This window comes from Balaenoptera acutorostrata, chromosome 4, assembly GCF_949987535.1.
Source record: "Balaenoptera acutorostrata chromosome 4, mBalAcu1.1, whole genome shotgun sequence".
NCBI lineage: Eukaryota > Metazoa > Chordata > Mammalia > Artiodactyla > Balaenopteridae > Balaenoptera > Balaenoptera acutorostrata.
Window position 1 is genome coordinate 128,136,386 of NC_080067.1, and position 22,304 is coordinate 128,158,689.

The window sequence follows — 22,304 nt, forward strand, 5'->3', positions numbered from 1 at the left end:
TTGTTACAATTTTTTTTTTTTTTAATAAATTTATTTATTTATCTACTTTTGGCTGTGTTGGGTCTTCATTTCTGTGCAAGGGCTTTCTCCAGTTGCGGCGAGTGGGGGCTACTCTTCATCGCGGTGTGCGGGCCTCTCACTGTCGCGGCCTCTCTTGTTGCGGAGCACAGGCTCCAGATGCACAGGCTCAGTAGTTGTGGCTCACGGGCTTAGTTGCTCCGCGGCATGTGGGATCCTCCCAGACCAGGGCTCAAACCCGTGTCCCCTGCATTGGCAGGCAGATTCTCAACCACTGCGCCACCAGGGAAGCCCTTTTTTTTTTTTTTTTAATTAATTTATTTATTTATTTATGGCTGTGTTGGGTCTTCGTTTCTGTGCGAGGGCTTTCTCCAGTTGCGGCAAGCGGGGGCCACTCTTCATCGCGATGCGCGGGCCTCTCACTATCGCGGCCTCTCTTGTTGCGGAGCACAGGCTCCAGACGCGCAGGCTCAGTAGTTGTGGCTCACGGGTCTAGTTGCTCCGCGGCATGTGGGATCTTCCCAGACCAGGGCTCGAACCCGTGTCCCCTGCATTGGCAGGCAGACTCCTAACCACTGCGCCACCAGGGAAGCCCCTACAATTTTTACTTTAAATCTATGTTTAGATAAAACATATATAAGTTTATACAGAGATAAAAGTAAGTTTGCCAAAGACAACAATCAATAAGATGACAGCTATTTATCTTTTCTGTCTTCTGTGGACACTGGAATGTTGCCTGCAATAGTCAGGCTACATTCTTCCCACATATCAGATTAATGCAAATATAGAAGAATTTGAATTTAGAACATTAAGACGGCAATAATCTGATTAAGAAGCCTTAAACCAAAGACTTTTACAGTTTGCACCCAAATCTAAGTATTGCTAATTAACACTCATTTCTCAGATGTAATATAATTGGAATTTGTGAGGGATGAAGACCTAAGATCTTTACATACTTCCAGTGTAAAAAAAAAAGTCCCTAAGCATAAAATATCCTCAAATAAATAGTAGTAGTAGTACTAGTATTACTAGTACTACTACTACTAAATATCTAATATTCAGAAAATGTTTATGTCACTAGAGATGTTCAAAGGCTTTCTATAGAGTAAACCACTGAATATTCAAAAAATTCTTTGAAGCAATTACAATTGATCTGTATTTCAAGTAAAAGAAAATGGAGAATAAATAGGTTAAGAGGTGTACTCAAGTCAAACAGAAAGTAAGGAGTAAATTCCAGGTTTTGAACTGAGACACCCCATTGGGAAAGCCAAATACAGGTTCTCTCTTTGAGTCATGAGTCTTTGCCCAGACTTTCTATGAAACCAGCCTATTGGATGGAGGAGCCCTATCTACTAGTGTTTTGGGCAGATAAAATTTCCCAGATTTATTCATGCCTCACTGAATGTTTAACATCCCATTATATTCCAGGATCACCATCTTATTCACTCTGAAAAAGACCTAAAAAAATTTCCAAATTCTCCCCTTTTGGTGATATTGCCACAAATAGAAAATAATTCCAGATGTTTCTATAGCCCACACCCTTCTGCCCCCAAGTATGGCCCTCAAGGCAGAGGAAGGAACAAGGTCCCTGAGCTTGATCTTTTTAATTTGCCCTCCTCTTTTTCCCATGTTTACTTTTCCATATTCCTATATCCCATCTTCATATCCCCTCTTTTTCTTTGTTGAGGTGGTTTTCCTACTTTCCCCAAGAATATGATTACAGAGCATAACAGAGGAAAAAATGACCAACAAAAAATATTTTTAAATATCCATGTATATATAGGCTGGTCAAATCATTGGTCATCAAGGTAAAAGATAATCTCCCCATAAGAGTCTGGAAACATATATGCCTCAATTCAATTCCTCATCATGACATGTTAGACCAAGTATAGTTAAAATCACAAATGCTAAAAATGTGTAAGGTGGAGATGTTCTGCACACTCTGTGACATGTTGCCTGCTTTTCACATTACTCTATGGATTACTCTATTTTGAGCCCTAGCTGTTCTTGCTAGCTGCCTTTTTAAAATCTGTTCTTGTAGTTCTCTGCTGTATTATGGTAATAGTGAAGGTTTTAAACTAGGGAACTAATAGAATGACCGGGGACAAAACTATGACATTTTCTACATGGAGCATGAAAATAGAAGTCCTGGTTTCCTGTGCAATCCAATTTAACACGCTTTCACCCAATACACATGTGGACACCCCCACAGCACATACAAATGGACACACTCCCCTTTTGGCTAAAGACAATCAGTGTTAATATCAATTCCACCAGTCAAATGTGGGCTACCAAAGCATTTTTGTGTGTCTTATAGTTACTCACTCTACTGTTTCTATTAGATTTTGTTTTGAGTATCAATGCTGCATAAATAAACACCAAAAAATGTAGTTGTAAAAAACAACCGTTTTCACGTGCTCAGAATTTTGTGGGTCAGAATTTAGGCGTCACAACAGAGGACTCATCTCTGCTCCACAGAGATTGAGCTTTGGTAGTTCAAACAGTTGGAGATGGCTGTGATGGATAAAATGGGGCCACGTGTCTAAGGTCTTAGTTGTGGCTGTTGACTGATCCCAAATGTCTTATTCACTCACCTGTCTGACACCTGAGCTGTGGGCTGGAGTGGCTGGACCAGCTGAGGTTACCTGAGCAGCACATCTCTCATCTCCCCTCTTTCTTCTCTCTTCTCTCTCTCTCCACTCTGACAGTCTCAAGGTTGTTGAATTTTTTAGAGCGGATGGTTTCCCCTAGTGGTAGCATTCCAAGAAATCTGCATAGAAGCAACAAGACTTCTTGTGAAATAGCTTTGGAAATTCCAGAATATACCTTTCGACTCATTTAATTGATGACATAAACAATTAATGCAAGCCCAGATTAAAGAGCAGTAGAATTAGACTCTACCTCTTAATGGGAGAAGCAGCAAGAATTTATGGTCACTTTTTTTTTTTTTAACCATACAGCAAGCAGTGTTAACTGTAGTCATCATGTCATAATGTTGCACGTTACATCCCCATTACTCATTTATCTGGGGGTGCAGATATCTCTTCAACATAGTGTTTTCATTTCCTGTGGATGTATTCCCAGAAGTAGAATTGCTGATCATGTATGATAGTTATATTTTTAATATTTTGAGAAACCTCCATACTTTTTTCCGTAGTGACTGTATTGACTTACATTCCTACCAACAGTGCGGAAGGGTTCCCTTTTCTCCACATCCTCTACAGCATTTACTGTGTCTTGTCTTTTTATGATAGCCATCCTAATGGATGTGAGGTGATATCTCATTGTCGTTTTGATTTGAATTTCCCTGATGATTAGTGATACTGGGCACCTTTTCATGTACCTGTTGGTCTTTCGTATATCTTCTTTGGAAAAAATGTCTCTTCAGGTGTTTTGCCCATTTTTTAAGTGGACTTGTTTTTGTTTATTTTGTTTTGTTTCTGGTTTTGTTTTCTTTTCTGTTGAGTAGTATGAGTTCTTTATATTTTGGATATTAACCCCTTATAAGATAAAGGATATGCAAATATTTTTCCCATTCCATAGGTTGTCTTTTCAGATTGTTGGATGTGTCTTTTGCTGTGCAGAGCTTTTAGTTTTTTTATGTAGTCCCACTAGTTTATTTTTATTTTGTTGCTTGTGCTTCTGGTGTTACATCCAAAATGTGGCCATCATTAGTACATGACAGACTTGGTTGTGTGTAAGTAGCTCAGAACCCACACTGTTGAAGAAAAGTATAATAAATTGATTACACAGTTGTTGCAGTTTAATCCATGACAATTATACCGAAATACTTCCACAGGTTGACTGCTTGGCCTTTTTCTATTCCCAGCTTCTACTGTTGGTTTTGCATTATTATTGTAAACACATGACCCCACAATTAAGGATTTCCTACCCTCCTCCCACACTCTACAATGAAACAAGCTTTATCTCTTTTGAAACTGTCAGTCAAAGCTAGTCCATTTTACTGTAACTTTATACCCAGAGTTCTGTAGACACCAGGTCTTTGGAACTATTTAGCAGAAGTAGGTTATTCCACTAAACATGCAAAAGTGTTCTTCTTATACCATATCCTTTTTATCTTAATAAAATGCCAGAGTCACAGAAGGTCTCAATAAGGATGACAAAATTTAGTGAGCTATAGGAAAATAAAAGCAAAAAAAAAAAACCAAAAAACAGCGTGAGAAAAAGAGTGAAACAAATAATATAGTAATGTTGGATGTTATTGTCTGCTATTACATGTCAACTTAGCTAAAATAACATTAGCTCAAAAAGGACTATTATAATATCAACTAATTTAACACAATTTTTGCACATTTCTCAGTTGTTTTCATTTTAGAAATACATGAAAGCAAAATTTTTGTAGGAAGAATATTTTAACAGATTTCAAAAAGCAGGCTCTTTCAAAGATTGTCATGCAATTTCTTGTTTTTTAGAGTTATACAATTTCTTAGTTTAAATTCCTCTGGGTGGAGTATTAATATCCAATTGATGGAAGGAGAATGAAATAGAGGAAAGGAAGTACAACATATTCCCAATTCAATTTAATAATATTTTTATTCACAGTTATTATCAAGATAATACTCCAGAGATTTGTTAAACTATTTTGGCAAAACATTTTAAGTAGCACAAGAACTGTATGCATGATACTGCAAAACAAATTATATGACTTTCCAATTGATAAAATATTAATAGATTTAGAGACTTTAAACTCTAGACCTATGGGGATAAAAGGAGAAAAATAAATATTATTATAATAATATTCATTCTCAAAGTCTTTATTATCTCATTTTTATAGAGTTCAAAATGGATAAATATAACCTAAACTTTAAATTATGGGTGTTCTTCACTTTACCAATTAATAACAGTCAAAATTACAGAATTCAATTATTAGCTGTTATGTTAAGTGTTCTAGTAGTTTTTCTTAAGTGATTCAGTATTGTTGTGCCATTGGCCCATTTATTTTAACCAGAAAATGACATGCTCACCATGTGAGAGTGAAAAATTAGAGAATAGATGGAAAACAATAAGAATTGTATAAATTGTCCTTCTCACTAGTAGAGCAAAATGCATTTGATTCATAGACATGAAAAAGAATAGACACAGAGATGCAGGAACACATACACACACATATATATTTAACCCACAGTTAAATAACTTGACAAAATAGTTATATGTCTCACAATTGAGAGTCGATTAGAAAAATTCTATAATAATGTGTACATCAGTTAAGAGATTCTTGTTTGGTTTTTCTACTATGAAATAAAAATCAGAAATATTTTTCAGCATAATACAACTCTTCCATTTCTTTAACAGTTTTCAGCTATTAGAAACAGATGGTGTTTTGGCGGTAAACATAATTAATTCCGTTTTATAGAATTCACTTAATTAGAATTGGGCTCCATGTCTCACATGCATTGGATTGTTTTACATATTGTTTTTAATTCTGCCAGCTGTCATAAATGCATACTTATTTTTTTAATTCTTAAAAATATCATTTCTAAAGAGGAGATAATCTATTCATTTTCCTGAATAAGTTGGAAATGAAATACATTATTGCAAATTTGAATTTTATAGACTGCTATAAGCAGACAAATTATTGTTTCAAAATGCATGGAGAATTCAGAGTATATACAAGTTCTAGAACATATTACCACTTTACATCCCTTCAATTATGTTAATGTTTTTATTTTTCATTTGTAAAGTATTAATTGAAATATTTTATACTTCTAAGATTTAAAAAGTACTAATCGTGACAAAACACATGCTTAATAGACCATGAAATCTTTCTCAATTTATTCACTTTTTATTTTTAAAAATGTTGCCAAAGTAGATTGAATACAAGAACCAAATAAACTGATGAAAAGTGAAAACACTGCCCGTTTCCAATATATTGGTTCTACATAAAGCTTCTCAATGAAATGATTAATAGTTCAAACTTTGTGTGTGTGTGCACTTGTGTGTGTGTGCGTCTACCTCCTGCTGATCACTTTCAGTATTCAAATATTATCTTGCTGGATTAAAAATAATAACATAAGTTGTATTAACTCAAATTGTTTACATTTTATAAACTGTACTTTTACCATTTGATATTTTGTTCATATTCCAAAGAACAAAACTTTGTCATGGGGCTTCCCTGGTGGCGCAGTGGTTGAGAGTCTGCCTGCTACTGCAGGGGACATGGGTTCGAGCCCTGGTCTGGGAAGATCCCACGTGCCAAGGAGTAGCTGGGCCCGTGAGCCACAAATTACTGAGCCTGCGCGTCTGGAGCCTGTGCTCTGCAACAAGAGAGGCCGCGACAGTGAGAGGCCAGTGCACCGCGATGAAGAGTGGCCCCCGCTTGCCGCAACTAGGGATAGCCCTAGCACAGAGACGAAGACCCAACACAGCCAAAAATAAATAAATAAAAAAAAAAAAAAAAAAAAAAAAAAAACAACTTTGTCATGGCTATAAGGTCTACTTTACCTGTCATGGATCATCAACAGAGGGTTATTGAATACTTTGAGCATACTATTCTTTTACTCTGGAAAGTACAATTAATAGTTTTTCTTTAGTAATTCCCTATAGTAGTGGTTTCTAATAAGTACAAAAGCTATGGTTAAAAGTTATGTATTTTGTATCCTAACTAGAATTACAAAGACTAAAGAATATTTTAAATTTGTTTAAAATAGCTTAAGCTTAATATTTTCTTTCTTTTTTTGCTTTCTGTATGCTTTAAAAAATTTTATTGAAGTATAGTTGATTTATAATGTTATGTTACTTTCAGATGTACAACAAAGTGATTGAGTTATACAGACATATATAACTATTTTTTCAAATTCTTTTCCCTTATAGGTTACTAAAAAATATTGAATATAGTTCTCTGTGCTATACAGTAGGTACTTGTTGGTTATCTATTTTATATATAGTAGTGTGTATATGTTAATCCCAAACTCCTAATTTTTCTCTCTCTCCACCCCCGCTATCACCTTTGGTAAGCATAACTTTGTTTTCTATGTCTGTGGGTCTATTTCTGTTTTGTATGTAAGTTCATTTGTATCGTTCTTTTAGATCCCACATATAAGCGATATCATATGATATTTGTTTTTCTCCATCTGGCTTACTTCACTTTGTATGATAATCTCTAGGTCCATCCATGTTGCTGCAAGTGGTATTATTTCATTGTTTTTTATGGCTGAGTAATATTCCATTGTACAAATATAACACATCTTATTTATCCATTCATCTGTTGATGGACATTTAGGTTGCTTCCACATCTTGACTATTGTAAATAGTGCTGCAAAGGACATTGGGGTGCATTTGTCTTTTCCAATTATGGTTTTCTCCAGATATATGCCCAGGAATAGGGTTGCAGGATCATAAGGTAGCTCTATTTTTTAGTTTTTTAAGGAACTTCCATACTGTTCTCCATAGTGGCTGTACCAATTTACATTCCCACCAACATTGTGGGAAGGTTCTTTTTTCTCCACACCCTCTCCAGCCTTTATTATTGTAGACATTTTTATGATGGTTATTCTGACCAGCATGAGGTGACACCTCATTGTAGTTTTGATTTGCATTTCTCTAATAATTAGCAATGCTGAGCATCTTTTCATGTGCATTTTGGCCATCTGTATGTCTTCTTTGGAAAAATGTTTATTTAGATCTTCTGCTTATTTTTTGATTGGGTTGTTTGTTTTTTTGATATTGAGCTGTATAAGTTGTTTGTATATTTTGAAGATTAATCCCTTGTTGGTCACATCATTTGCAAATATTTTCTTCCATTCTGTAGGTTTTTTTGTTTTGTTTATGGTTTCTTTGCTGTGCAAAAGCTTTTACATTTAATTAAGTCATGTTTGTTTGTTTTTGTTTTCATTTTCATTACTCTAGGAGATGGATCCAAAAAGATCTTGCTGGGATTTATGTCAAAGAGTGTCCTGCCTATGATTTCTTCTAGGAGTTGTATATCATCTGGTCTTACATTTAGGTCTGTAATCCATTTTGAGTTTATTTTTGTGCCTGATGTTCTAGAATGTTCTGATTTCATTCTTTTACATGTAGCTGTCCAGTTTTCCCAGCACCACTTATTGAAGGGACTGCCTTTTCTCACTGTATATTCTTTCCCCCTTTGCCATAGATTAATTGACCATAGGTACATGGGTTTATTTCTGGGCTTTCTATCCTGTTCTATTGATCTATATTTTTGTTTTGTACCAGTGCCATACTCTTTTGATTACTGTAGCTTTGTAGTATAGTCTGAAGTCAGGGAGCCTGATTCCTCCAGTTCTGTTTTTCTTTCTCGAGATCACTTTGGCTATTCAGGGTCTTTTGTGTTTCCATACAAATTAAAACATTTTTTCTTCTAGTTCTGTGAAAAATGACACAGGTAATTTGATAGGGGGATTGCATTGAATCTGTGATTGCCTTGGGTAATATGGTCATTTTTACAATATTGATTCTTCCATTCCAAGAACACAGTATATCTTTCCATCTGTTTGTGTCATCTTCAATTTCTTTCATCAACGTCTTATAGTTTTTGGAGTACAGGTCTTTTGCCCCCTTAGGTAGGTTTATTCCTAGGTATTTTATTCTTAAGCTTAATATTTTCTTAGAAACAGTTCTTCACAAGTTGTGGGGATTAGATTTAGGTTATATTTCCACTTACCTTACGTACTGTCAAAAAAAACCAAATTAAAGATCATCATTATTAAAAATTATGGCCAAATATTACAAATAATAATTTAGGCCCCGAAGGTAATATTCAAATTGTTCTGACAAATTCCCTTGATAATAATACATTATAATCAATAGACATATTTTATATCCCTTTAGCACATGATTTAATGAAACATCAAAAAAGCATCAGTAAAAGTTACATTATTCGTATTGGTGATTATTTACTTGACTCTGGTATATCAATATTTCAGGCATAAGATAAACTTTAATTTTTTCACCTTCATTTAAAGTAAAGCATTTTTATCATCATAAAAGTTATGGCAGCTCATATTTCCACTGAATATTAGTAAAGCTATCAAGAGAATATCTGTAAGGTAACAGTTAGCTATGAACTTCTAAAACAATCACATCATGAAGTATTTTTAGATGTATACGAAAGAATGTTTTTACATTATTTCAATATTCAGCTTCAGCTCCCCTCTTGCTCCATCATTGATTATTTAAATAAATATTTTTCTTCTCAGATTCATTTATCTATTCCAAAATCACAAAAGTCATACTATATGACCATAAGTAATTTTGAAAAGCCCCACTACATTCTTATTGATCTAAAAGGCTGAAAGCATGTACCAGACTACACACATGCCAGAAAGACATAGAGAAAGATAAAGCACAAGTCACTGACTTCTGGCTGCAAAAATAAGGCTGTCTTGTAAACTGTCTGCAGTTCAAATGTGCACCTTCTTACACAGATCCTCTTGTTAAAGGGTGGAAATCATACAGTCAAAGCATTTAAAGAAATGTGATCAGTCACTGACTACCTACTAAATTATACTGGCAGACATTAACCTCAGGAAGCAGGCTGAAAATAAAAACCAGTCCAAAAAAAAAAGAAAGAAAAGAAAAGAAAAAAAGCAGAGAACCCAATAACCACATGCTACAGGGAATAAAGTATCTACAAATTATTCCAGGAAAGTTGCTAAATGATACTCAGCAACAGGGACAAAAATAACCTTTGGGGTAGAAGAACTTGATACCAGAATTGTTACAATATATTATGTAAAATCTACAATGCAATTTTTAACAATAAATTACATAGCATGTAAAGAAATAGAAAAGTTTGCAAAGAAAAAATGAAAGGAGATAGAAAGTTTCCCTGAGGAGGTCCAGATTTTGGACCTAGTAAACAAAGAATTTATATTGTTAGCATTATAACAGATGACATGATACTATATATAAAAAAATCCAAAAGATGCCACTAAAAAACAACTAGAACTCATCAATGAATTTCATAAAGTTGCAGTTACAAAATTAATATACAGAAATTGGTTCCATTTCTACACACTAACAATGAACTATCAGAAAGAGAAATTAAGAAAACAATCCCATTTACAATCACATCAAAAGAATAAAAGAACTAGGAATAAATCTAAGGAGATAAAACACAAACAGATGAAAAGATATACCATGCTCATGAAAGAATCAATATTGTCAAAATGACCATACTACCTAAGGCATTCTACATATTCAATGCAGTTCCTATCAAAATACCAATGATATTTTTCACAGAACTAGAACAAATAATTCTAAAATTTGTATGAAAACAATAAAGACCTCAAAAATCCAAAATAATCTTGAGAAAGAATAAAGCTGCAGATATTGTGCTTACCTGACTTCAAACTATACTACAAAGCCTCGGTAATCAAAACAATTTTGTTCCAGCACAAAAACAGACACATAAATCCATGAAACAGAATAGAGAGCCCAGGAATGCACACACATTTATAAGGGCAATTAATCAATAACAAAGGAGGCAAGAATATACAATGAGGAAAAGACAGTCTTTTCAATAAATGGTGTTGAGTAAACTGGACAGCTACATACAAAAGAATCAAACTGGACTACTTTTTCACACCATGTACAAAAATAAACTCTCAATGGATGAAAGACTTAAATGTAAAACCTGAAACCATAAATTTCATAGAAGAAAACATGGGCAGTAAGCTGTTTGACATCTGTCTTAGCAATATTTCTTGGATATGTCTCCTCAGGCAAGGGAAACAAAAGCAAATATAAACAAATGAGACTTCATCAAACTAAAAAAAAAATTGCACAGCAAAGAAAACTATCAAGAAATCAAAAAGGCCACCTCTGAATGGGAGAAGATATTTGCAAATGATATATCTGATAAGGGGTTAATATCCAAAATGTACCAAGAACTCATACAACTCAACATCAAAAAAATAAACAGTCAGATTAAAAAATGAACAGAAGTATTTTTTTCAAAGAAGACATACAGGTAGCCAAGGGACACATGAAAGGATGCTCACCATCACTAATCAATCATCAGGGAAATCAAATCCACTTCACACCTGTCAGAATGTCTATCATCAAAAAGACAACAAATAACAAGCATTGGCCAGGAGAAAAGTGAATCCTCGTGCACTGTTGGGGGGAATGTAGATTGGTGCAGCTAATGTGGAAAACAGTATGGAACTTCCTCAAATTAAAAATAGAACTACAGTATGATCCAGAAATTCCACTCCTTGGTATTTATCTGAAGAAAATGAAAACACTAATTTGAAAAGATACATATACACCCCTATGTTCATCGCAGCATTATTTACAATAGCCAAGATATGCAAGCGAAGTGCCCATCGATAAATGAATGGATAGTGATGTGGTATATATAAACAATGGAATATTAATCAGCCATAAAAAAGAATGAAATCTTGACATTTGCAGCATGGAGGGACCTAAAGGGTGAAATAAATCAGACAGAGAACAACAAAGACTGCATGATTTTACTTACATGTGGAATCTAGACACAAAATAAACACAACAAAATAGAAACAGAGTCATAGATACAGAGAACAAACAGGCGGTTGCCAGAAGGGAAGGGTTGGGGGATAAGAGAAATAGGTGAGGGAGATTAAGAGGTACAAACCTCCTGTTACAAAATAAATGAGTCATGGGTATGAATGCATAGCACAGGGAGTATAGTCAATAATTATGTAATATCTTTGTATGGTGACAGATGGTTTCTAGACTTATCTTGGTGATCATTTTAAAATGTATAGAAATATCAAATGACTATGTAGTGTACCAGGAGCTAACATAGTATTGTAGGTCAATTACACTTCAAAACAAAAAAACAAATGAACTCACCAAGAAAAAGATCAGATTTGTGATTACCAGGAGTTTGGGGTGGGAGAAGGGGAAACTGGATAAAGGCAGTCAAAAGGAACAAACTTCTAGTTATAAGATAAATAAGTATTAGGGATATAATGTACAGTATGATTAATATAATTAACACTACTGTGTGTTACATATGAAAATTGATGAGAGTAAATCCTAAGAGTTCTCATCACAAGGAATAATATTTTTCTTTCTATTTATTTTGTAACTAGATGAGGTGATGAGGTGATGTTTAACTAAACCTATTGTGATAATCATTTCATGATATATGTAAGTCAAATATTTATGCTCTACACCTTAAACTTATACAGGCCTGCATGTTGATTATATCTCAATAAATCTGGGAGAAATAAAAGTTGACATTATAAATATCTTCAAAGAAGGAAACTGTGTATGAAGAATTAAAGAAAAATATGATGGTGTTTTATGACATTGGTGTCTCACCAAATAGAGAATGCCAATAAATAGAAATTATGAAAAAGAGCCAAGTAAAATTTGGGAGTTGAAAAGTACAATAATTGAATTTTTTAGAAAAGATCACTAATAACTAAAGGGATCAATAAGAGCTAGAATCAGCAAACATGAATACAGGTCATCAGAGATTATCCAGGCTGAGGAGTAGAAAGAAAGAAAATGAAGAAAAATGAGCAGAGCCTCACAGAATTGTAGAACACTATCAAGTGTACCAACATGTGCATAATAGAAGGCCCAAAATGAGAAGAGAAAGGAGCACAAAAATACTTAAAAAATTGTGGTGGGAAACTTTCTAAATTTGATGGAAAATATTAAATCTACATATTCAAGAAGCTCAATGAGGTACAAGCAGGATAAACACAAATAGGTCCACCAGACAACATCATATTGAAAAATGTTTAAAGACCAAGACAGAAAGAAGACTTTGAAAGCAGCAAGAGTAAAATGGCTCATCATATACACAGGAACCCCAGTTAGCTGACTTCTCATCAGAAATTACAGAGGCCAAAAGGCAGTGAGACGACATTTTTAAAGTGTGGAAAGAAAAATGTATGCCATCTCAAAATTCAGTATCTTAGTCAATGCTCCTTCAAAATTGACGGAGATATTTTTTAGTTAAACAAAAACAGAGAGAATTCATTGCTAGCAGACCTACCCCATAAGGAATACTAAAGGAAGGTCAAAATGAAAGGAAACCAGACAGTAACTCAAGGCCATGCAAAGAAATATAGAGCACCAGTAAAGCTGACAACATAGTTATTAAAAAAGGTAGTATAACCATATTTTTGTGTCTAATTCTTTTCTTCTATCAGTTTTAAAAACAACTGCATAAATAATTATTATAAATCTCTGTTGATGGGCTTAAAATGTTTAAGGATGTATTTTGTTTGAGTAGTAGTACAATAGAGGGAAAACAAGCCACAAAACCACAGCAGAATACATATTCTTCTCAAGTGCACATGAACATTACATGGATAGACCATAAATTAGACTATTATTATATAATAAGCTATTATCATATTATATTACTATAAACTTATTATTTTATAATATAAAATAAATTTTAAAAGATTGAAATCATACAAAGTATGTTCTCTGATTACGCTGCAATTATATTAGAAAATAATGTAAGGAAATTTAGAAAATTCAAATTCAGAAATATGTAAAAAATTAAAAAATAAACTTCTAAATAACCAATGGGTCCTACAAAAAAATCACAAAAAATATTGGAAAATATCCTGAGATGAATAAAAATACATACACAGCATACAAAAATGAATAGAATTCAGCTAAAGCCATGCTTAGAGAGAAATTTATAGCAGTAAAAGCCAATATTAAAAAAGAGGAAATATCTCAGATCAATAACCAAAATTTCCATCTTAAGAAATTAGAAAAAGATGTGCCAACACTTCTAGGATATTGGTTCTATCTAAAATGTTCATAAAACGTTTGTTCCAAACCAGAAGGTCCTTGATATTTGGTTCTATCCAAAGTGTCCTTAAGATATTTGGTTAAAGCCAAAAGTTTCTAAATATTTGCAGGACCATTTGATCCTGTCCAAAACATCCATAAGACATTTGGTCCATGTTAAAAGGTCCTTGATATTTGGTCATATTTGTTCTTGTCCAAAACCATTTGGCATGAACCAAATATGCTCACGGATGTTTTGGATAGAAGGACCAAATTTCAAAGACATTTTGGTATGGGACAAATGTCTTTTGGACATTTTGGATAGGACCAAACGTCTGCTAGCCATAAAGATACTCAAAAAGAAATAGAAAATCTGAAAAGACTTTTAAAAAGTAATTAAATTAATAATAATTTTAAAAAAAACTTCCCACAAAGAAAAGCCCAGAAACAGGTGGATTCACTGGTTATTCCTAGTACACATTTCAACAGAATTAATAGCAAACATTCTCAAACTTTTCCAAATAAACTGAAAAGGTAGGAAAACTTCCCAACTCTATGAGACCAGTATTACTTTGATACCCAAAACAAATACATTGAAAAAGAGAAGAAGACTATAGACTGATATTCCTTATTGTTATATAAATAAGCCAAAGACGGTTTCTGTGTTTCTGTATGTTGGCCCTGTGTTGCTTACTTCTTCATAGCAAGCTAGGACTATTAGTTCAAAAGCCTGTTGGCAACAAACTCTATTTTTTACATACCCAATTGTTTTAAATATAGCTCAAATAAGCAGGTTTTTAGCCATTTAGAGCCTGCCTACTTTGCATACTCCACAATCTGCACCTCAAATCTTCTGTCCATAGATAAGTAAAGCCCTGGGGATATGAAAGACCACAAGCCACTGCTGCCCTTAAGAGTTCTTTGACCCAGGGACACACATCATGCCCCTAAGCAACATCCCCGAGACACATAAGGACCCTCTCCAACTCTCCTTTTTCCCAGGAGGTCCCCTTCCCTCTTCTCCTTCTGGCTGGTGGCCCTTTACTGTCATCTCTAAAAGGTCTCATGCTGTCAGGGGCTTATTCTCATATGCAAACCTGTGCAAGTGCCACTAAAGTAAAACTCCTATGCTACTGCCACTGGAATGGTCTTTTTCTTTGATTAACCCTGAAATTCCCAAACTTACTATAGTTAAATATATAGATTTAACAATGCTCAACAAAATATTAGCAGACCAGCAACGTGTAAGAGGTAATATACACCAACATGTGGGATTTATTCCCAGAATGCAAAGGGGATTCAATATTTAAAAAACCCACAATTTATTTTATACACCACGTCAGTAGAATAAAGGACAGAAATCACATTATCATTTCAATAGAAGTAGAAATAGCATTTGGCAAAACTTAACACATTTTTATAATAAAAACCCTCAAGACACTAGGAATAGAATGGAACTTCCTTAATCTGGCAAAGGCCATATATAAAAATCCGACACCTAACATCATAATCAATGGTGAAAGACTGAAAACTTTCCCCCTAAAATCAGGGACACTATCAGAATGACCACTCTTGCCACTTTATTCAACATTGTACTTGTGGTTCTTGCCATGGAAGTTAGATAAGAAAAATAAATAAAATTCACCAATGTGTGAATGGAATATGTAAAACTATATTTGCAGATGGCTTGATTTTGTATCTGGAAAAATTCTAAGGAATCCACAAAACAATTAGCATTCATAAACAAGTTTGCCAGGTATACCATAGAATAAATATCAATATACAAAATCACTTGGACTTCATTCAAATTTAAAGCCATTATGTTTCAAAAGATACAATCAAGAAAGTGAAAAGACACCCCAAATAATAGGAGAGCATTTTTGCAAATGGTATCCTGATAATGTTCTATTGATACTATCCAGATTACATTAAAAAAACTCCTACAAGTTAACAATAGAAATGACAAATAACAGAAGTTTAAACAGGTCAAAAAATGTGAATGGACATTTCTCCAAAGAGTATATAATAATGACCAACAAATACATGAAACATTTTCAACATCATTTATCCTTAGAAATATTCAAATCAAAATTCCAATAAGATACCACTTCCCACACACTAGGATCCCTATACTCAGAAAAAACAAAAACCAAAAAACAGTAATAAGTATTAAGCATATGGAGAAATTTGAACCCAAACATTGCTAGTAGAGATATAAAATGGTGCAGTCACCTTAGAAGGCAGTTCCTCAAAAAATTAAACATAGAATCACCATATGATCCTGCAATTTTACTCCTAGGTAAATATTTAAGACAATTGAAAATATATGTTCACTCAAAAACTTGTACACAAATGCTCCTAGCAGCACTATTTGTAACAGCTCCAAAGTGAAAACAATCCAAATGTGTGTTAACAGATGAATGGCTAAACAAAATGTTGTATATCTATACATTAGAATATTTTCTAGCAATAAAAAATAATGAAGCATAAAAAACATATCACGACACTGGTGAACCTTGGAAATATTATTCTGAGTCAAAGAAGCATACCTAAAAAACTAAATTTTGTGTGAATCTCTTTAGGTGAAATGTTCTGAATTGGCAAAGCCAAAGAGACGGAAAGTAGATTAGTGGATCTTGTGACTGGAGTTGGGGGAGGTGGTAACAGGAATGGCCACTGTTTGCTAATGGCTATGCAACTTTTTTTCTGAGAGTTGAAAATATTTCAAAATTAGATTATAGTGATGGTTGTACAACATGTGAATATACTAAAATACATTGAATGGTATAATTTAAATTGGTGAATTGAATTGTATCTGAATTAAATTTTGACAAAACTGTAAAAATAAATCCCTTTGTTTAAAATAAAAAGATCCCCTCCAACATTTAAGGTGTATGATTTTGAGCTCTCCTTTCAAATAATTTAGTCTTCTTAAAGAACATACATAAAAATAAAAAAAAAAAAATAAAGAAGAAACCAAATAAATCACATATATATTTCCATGCTTAAAAGTTTACCTTTTTCATACTACTTCAATGATCTTTGTAGACAAATTGCTTAGAATTGTATCCTAGCTCATTATCTACCTGCTCTGTTTAACTTGGTTAATTTTGTTAACCTTCCTGTGCCTCACTTTCTAACCTTTCAATTCAGAAAGTTCTTATAAAGACTAAATAACTCAGTATATAAAGTGAAAATAACAATATCTGCCAAGAAATAAGGTCTGTGTAACTGTAGATGTTATATACTATTATCACACAGGATTATATTTATACATATAATTGTTATGTAATTGTGATAACCACTTTAATAGAAGCATAATCTAATTAAAATTTATAAAGTTGGTAGCTTTGAACTTTTTTCACTTGAATGTATACCAAAACTAAGCTTATTTCAATTTATATAACAAACAGTCATTGCTAGTTAAGGTTCTAGTAAATAAAATCATACAGAAAAAATAGAAGGATATAAACGAAGAATTTGTGTAAGATTGAAAACCAAAAGTGTAGGCTAATAGATCAGTGGGAAAGAGATGTATGTGAAATGTTCAATAACATTTTTAACATTTTAAAAAACATTTTTGTAAGAAATATTTTATTTAAAAAATGTTTGTATAAATAAATGCTTATGTTTAAATGAATAACCATTTGTAATCTTACTGATCTTATTTTCTATAAGCCTACATTTTCAGAGAAATAGAGAAAACATTTTAAAACTAAGGCACTTTATTTAACAGGGTAGTGTCAGTTACACTTGGGTTGAATATATCTTTCTAAATCTTTAATACATTTAATATAAAAAGTATGAGAATACTGGCCCAAGGAAGAATGAACAAACTTCTGTAGCCATTTACACATTTTTCTTTTCTTTTTTAACATATGTCTGCGAAACCGAGGAGTGAGAGATAAGAAGGGATAGTAAAAGACTGAAACAGAAAAAGAAAAAAAGGAAATTAAGCCACCATTAGAACTTTGAATATATAGCAGTCAACTAACTAAAAATGAAATTCCTATGGCCTTAGTCTAATTCACTGTTTTTATATGTATCAAATAAAATACAGAGTGCTTTGCATGTATTGATATGTTTGGGTTGTGTATGTCTGTGTGTGTGTGTGAACAAACAAGAAAAAAATCCTCTGAGTTATAGGTCATTACAACCATATGATTTTGTACTTGTGAAATATTTTCAGATTCCTATTGATTCTGTCACTGAAGAGGCCACTGAACCTATCACATGAGTAGAAACTGCTTCTGAGTGAAAAAGATTTATCTGGGCAATTACTACATTGACTAAGAAACAAGGAGGTGAGTCTCCTCTTAACACAATTGTTGTTTCATTGACTAGTGTTAAGTGAGAGACAGAGCCTAAGGACACAGGAACAATTATCCTCTCATGGGAGCGAAGCATGATGCTCTGTAAAGACTTGAATTCTAGAATAAATCATTGGAATAGTGTTGGCAGCAGTATGGATCCACTGTTCGAAAAAAAATTTATCCCTAGTGGTTCCCACGTTGAATGAAATAAATGCCCAGCAATATACAGAGCCAACCAGCATTCCTCAATGGAAATTATTTTAGTCACTGTTAGTGTGTTTTCATTTAAACTACATCCAAGAGATTGTTAATTGATACCTGGGAATATATTAATGTCCCAGACAGCAAGTAGTTAATTTTATAGCTTTACATAATTTTTTTTTCTCTCTAGTAATAACTGATTTTAAATCTAATATACCAAGGCCCACCAAAAAAATCTTACATAATTCTCAAGTCTGAATTTTATAAGCCCAATTTTTCAAAACAAGTGATCATTATTAGAAGTTATATTATCTGCAGCAGCTAGTCTCAATGAGAAAACACATATACTCTGGTGTTTATTTTTTCAGTGTCAGTATGCTGTTCATTTATTCTTATTACATGATGAATACTAAGAGAAACATAAACCGAGTAGAAGAAATCAAGGTCACTTATCCATTCTTCTGCCCCAGTTATTCTGATAAGTGATTCTGGGAAAACAGCTACATGTAAAAGAATGAAATTAGAACACTCCCTAACATCGTACACAAAAATACACTCAAAATGGAGTAGAGATCTAAATGTAAGACCAGGCACTATAAAACTCTTAGAGGAAAGCATATGAACACTCTTTGACATAAATCACAGCAAGATCTTTTTTGATCCACCTCCTAGAGTAATGGAAATAAAAACAAAAATAAATAAATGGGACCTAATGAAACTTAAAAGCTTTTGCAAAGCAAAGGAAACTACAAACAAGACAAAAAGACAACCCTCAGAATGGGAGAAAATATTTGCAAATGAATCAACAGACAAAAGATTAATCTCCAAAATATATAAACAGCACATGCAGCTCAATAGTAAAAAAACAAACAACCCAATCCAAAAATGGGCAGAAGACCTAAATAGACATTTCTCCAAAGAAGACATACAGATGGTCAAGAAGCACATGAAAAGCTGCTCAACATCACTAATTACTAGAGAAATGCAAATCAAAACTACAATGAGGTATCACCTCACACCAGTTAGAATGGGCATCATCAGAGAATCTACAAACAACAAATGCTGGAGAGGGCGTGGAGAAAAGGGAACCCTCTTGCACTGTTGGTAAGAAAGTAAATTGATACAGCCACTATGGAGAACAGTATGCAGGCGCCTTAAAAAACTAAAAATAGAATTACCATATGACCCAGCAATTCCACTACTGAGCATATACCCAGAGAAAACCATAATTCAAAACGACACATGCACCCCAATATTCATTGCAACACCATTTACAATAACCAGGTCATGGCAGCAACCTAAATGCCCATCAACAGATGAATGGATAAAGAATGACGTGGTACGTATATTCCATTGTATATATGTAGTACATATATACAATGGAATATTACTCAGCCATAAAAAGGAACGAAATTGGGTCATTTGTAGAGACGTGGATGGATCTAGAGACTGTCATACAGAGTGAAGTAAGTCAGAAAGAGAAAAACAAATATTGTATATTAACGCATATATGTGGAACCTAGAAAAATGGTACAGATGAACCGGTTTGCAGGGCAGAAATAGAGACACAGATTCAGAGAACAAACATATGGACACAAAGGGGGGAAAGCGGCGGAGGTGGTGGTGGTGCTGTGATGATTTGGGAGATTGGGATTGACACATATACACTAATATGTATAAAATAGATAATTTATAAGAACCTGCTGTATAAAAAAATAAATTAAATAAAATTCAAAAATTAAAAAAAAAGTTATTACAGAAGTGTGTCAGGCAGTTACAGATTTTGTGATGTTGGTCAGCTGTTAAAATTCATAACTTGTGATTTCTTTCCTTGGTTGAAATAAATATATTTTTTTATACCTGAAAGAAAAAGAAATCAAGATTTTCTGTGAATTAAAAGCTACAAAATTAGTTTTGTGTTCGCATATACTTCGCCTTCCCAGACACAATGTTTATGACCTTCTCTTTTCTTTATTCCACAACCATGATTTTAACCCTTTGCCCCGAATCTTGAGACAGAACCATTCAGTTTCCCAGTGTTCTCCACTATAGAACTGTCTCAAAATCTGGTCCCTAAAGTCACCCCTTTTATGTAGCGGCTTAATGCTAAAACCATAGAAAATATAAAAGCTCAATTTTCACTTATTTATTATTCTTTTCATCAAACAACTGTTTGTCATGCATCTATATGTGCTGAGAGCTGAACATACAGTGACGAGTGCATCATCTCAAAAAAGAGTTTCAAAGTACGTGCATCAACCATTTCTTTCCCAAACATTCGTACTCTTATTTTAATTTGACTGCAGTGTAAACTAAAATGCATGTGTCTTCCTCTCTCTCTCTCTCTCTCTCACTCTCTCTTGTACATGCACACACACACACACAATAATTTTAAGAATGGTCAGTATTTTAATCTGAAAATGTTATAATACTATTAACACATACAAACACACACACAATTACATTTCTGCATGTAATTGTCAACATGTGTATAATGTTTGCTCTATGATAGGCATTGTCATAAGCACTTTAACTATGAACATAATCTAATTCAGATTTATAAAATTGATGGTTTTGAATTTTTTTCACTTAAATGTATAGCTTTAATATACACTAATAGTTTTAAAAGCAGGAATAGCTTAAAATGTTGACAATTGTCCTGGCAGCTGGTTTACTTGTAATTAAGGTGTAAATCTGACAATGCATTCAAAGTGAAATAATTATTTTAGCATGTGATCTCAAAGAAGTAAACAAACATGAATACAGAAAGGGAGAGGATATATTTTTCCTGATAAATCTCTACTTACTTGGTGTTTTAATCTATGAACAGATTTTGACTTAAAGTGCTAAAGTTTAAATATTAATATTTAGTATTTCTAGAATATAACAACATTCCTTGTGAAACATACAAGAAAATATATCAGATATATCTATATTTAAAGCTACTCTGTCTTTATTTTAATTATATTCTCAATTTTTAACAAATATTTGGGAGCTTTTGATTCAGACTGTTTTGTTTCAAATTATAGCTCCGCCATGTATTTGTCTCAGAATCATGTGCAAATTAGTCAGATGTGTAAACCTCAGTTACATAATCTGTAAAATAGAGATAATAATATGAAACTGATAGAATTATTATGAAGCTTGAGATAATACAAAGTAATTAGCACAGTGTCTAGCACACAATAATACCTCACTAAGTGATATATATCATTTGAGAGCATATTAGAAATAGACCAATATTTCATCCTACAAGTGAAGTACATTCCAGTGAGAAAAGTAGGGAAATGTAATTCCCAATACCACATTTCTGAGCCTTATGGAGCTATGAGTCTATATTTTCATAAGACTAACAGCAAATTTGGAAAATTCTTGACCATAAGTTATATTTGAGAGTGGAGGGATATACAATATCCTTAGAATTAGAAAATATTTACTTGAGTTCCCTTCATCACTGGTTCCCTTCAAGATTTTTCTCAACTATGAGATATTATTTACTTACTAATTTTCTTAGAGTATGGAGTCTTGCTATTCACTTCTTGACAGTAATACATTTTTGTTTCTATACTAATAAATAGGACCTTTTATATTTAACACAGCTTTCACTATCTGAAATGTTTACATATTTTAAGTTTTTATATCCCCCCAAATATGTGATTAACTCCTATTTTCAGAAAAACATTGCTTTATCAATTATATAGATAGGTGTGATTTTCTTTATTAAACTGTATTTTATTCAAAGCTATAACTGGACTTACTTTTTGTTTTAGAGTTTTTCCTGTCATTAAAATAAAATATTTGCTCAAAGATGGAATAGCCTGTGTACTGTTAGTGAAAATAAACTTGGAGGTGTAGGAAAGAAAAATGTTCCTTGGGTCTCTTAGAGTCCCTGGCTGGGTCTGAAAATTAAACTGACAAAGACAAATTAACAAAAGAAATGCATGACGTTTTTTAATGTAAGTTTCATGTGACATGGGAGCCTTCATAAGGTAATGAAACCCCAAGAAACAGTTAAATCTGAGTATTTTTATGCTAGAT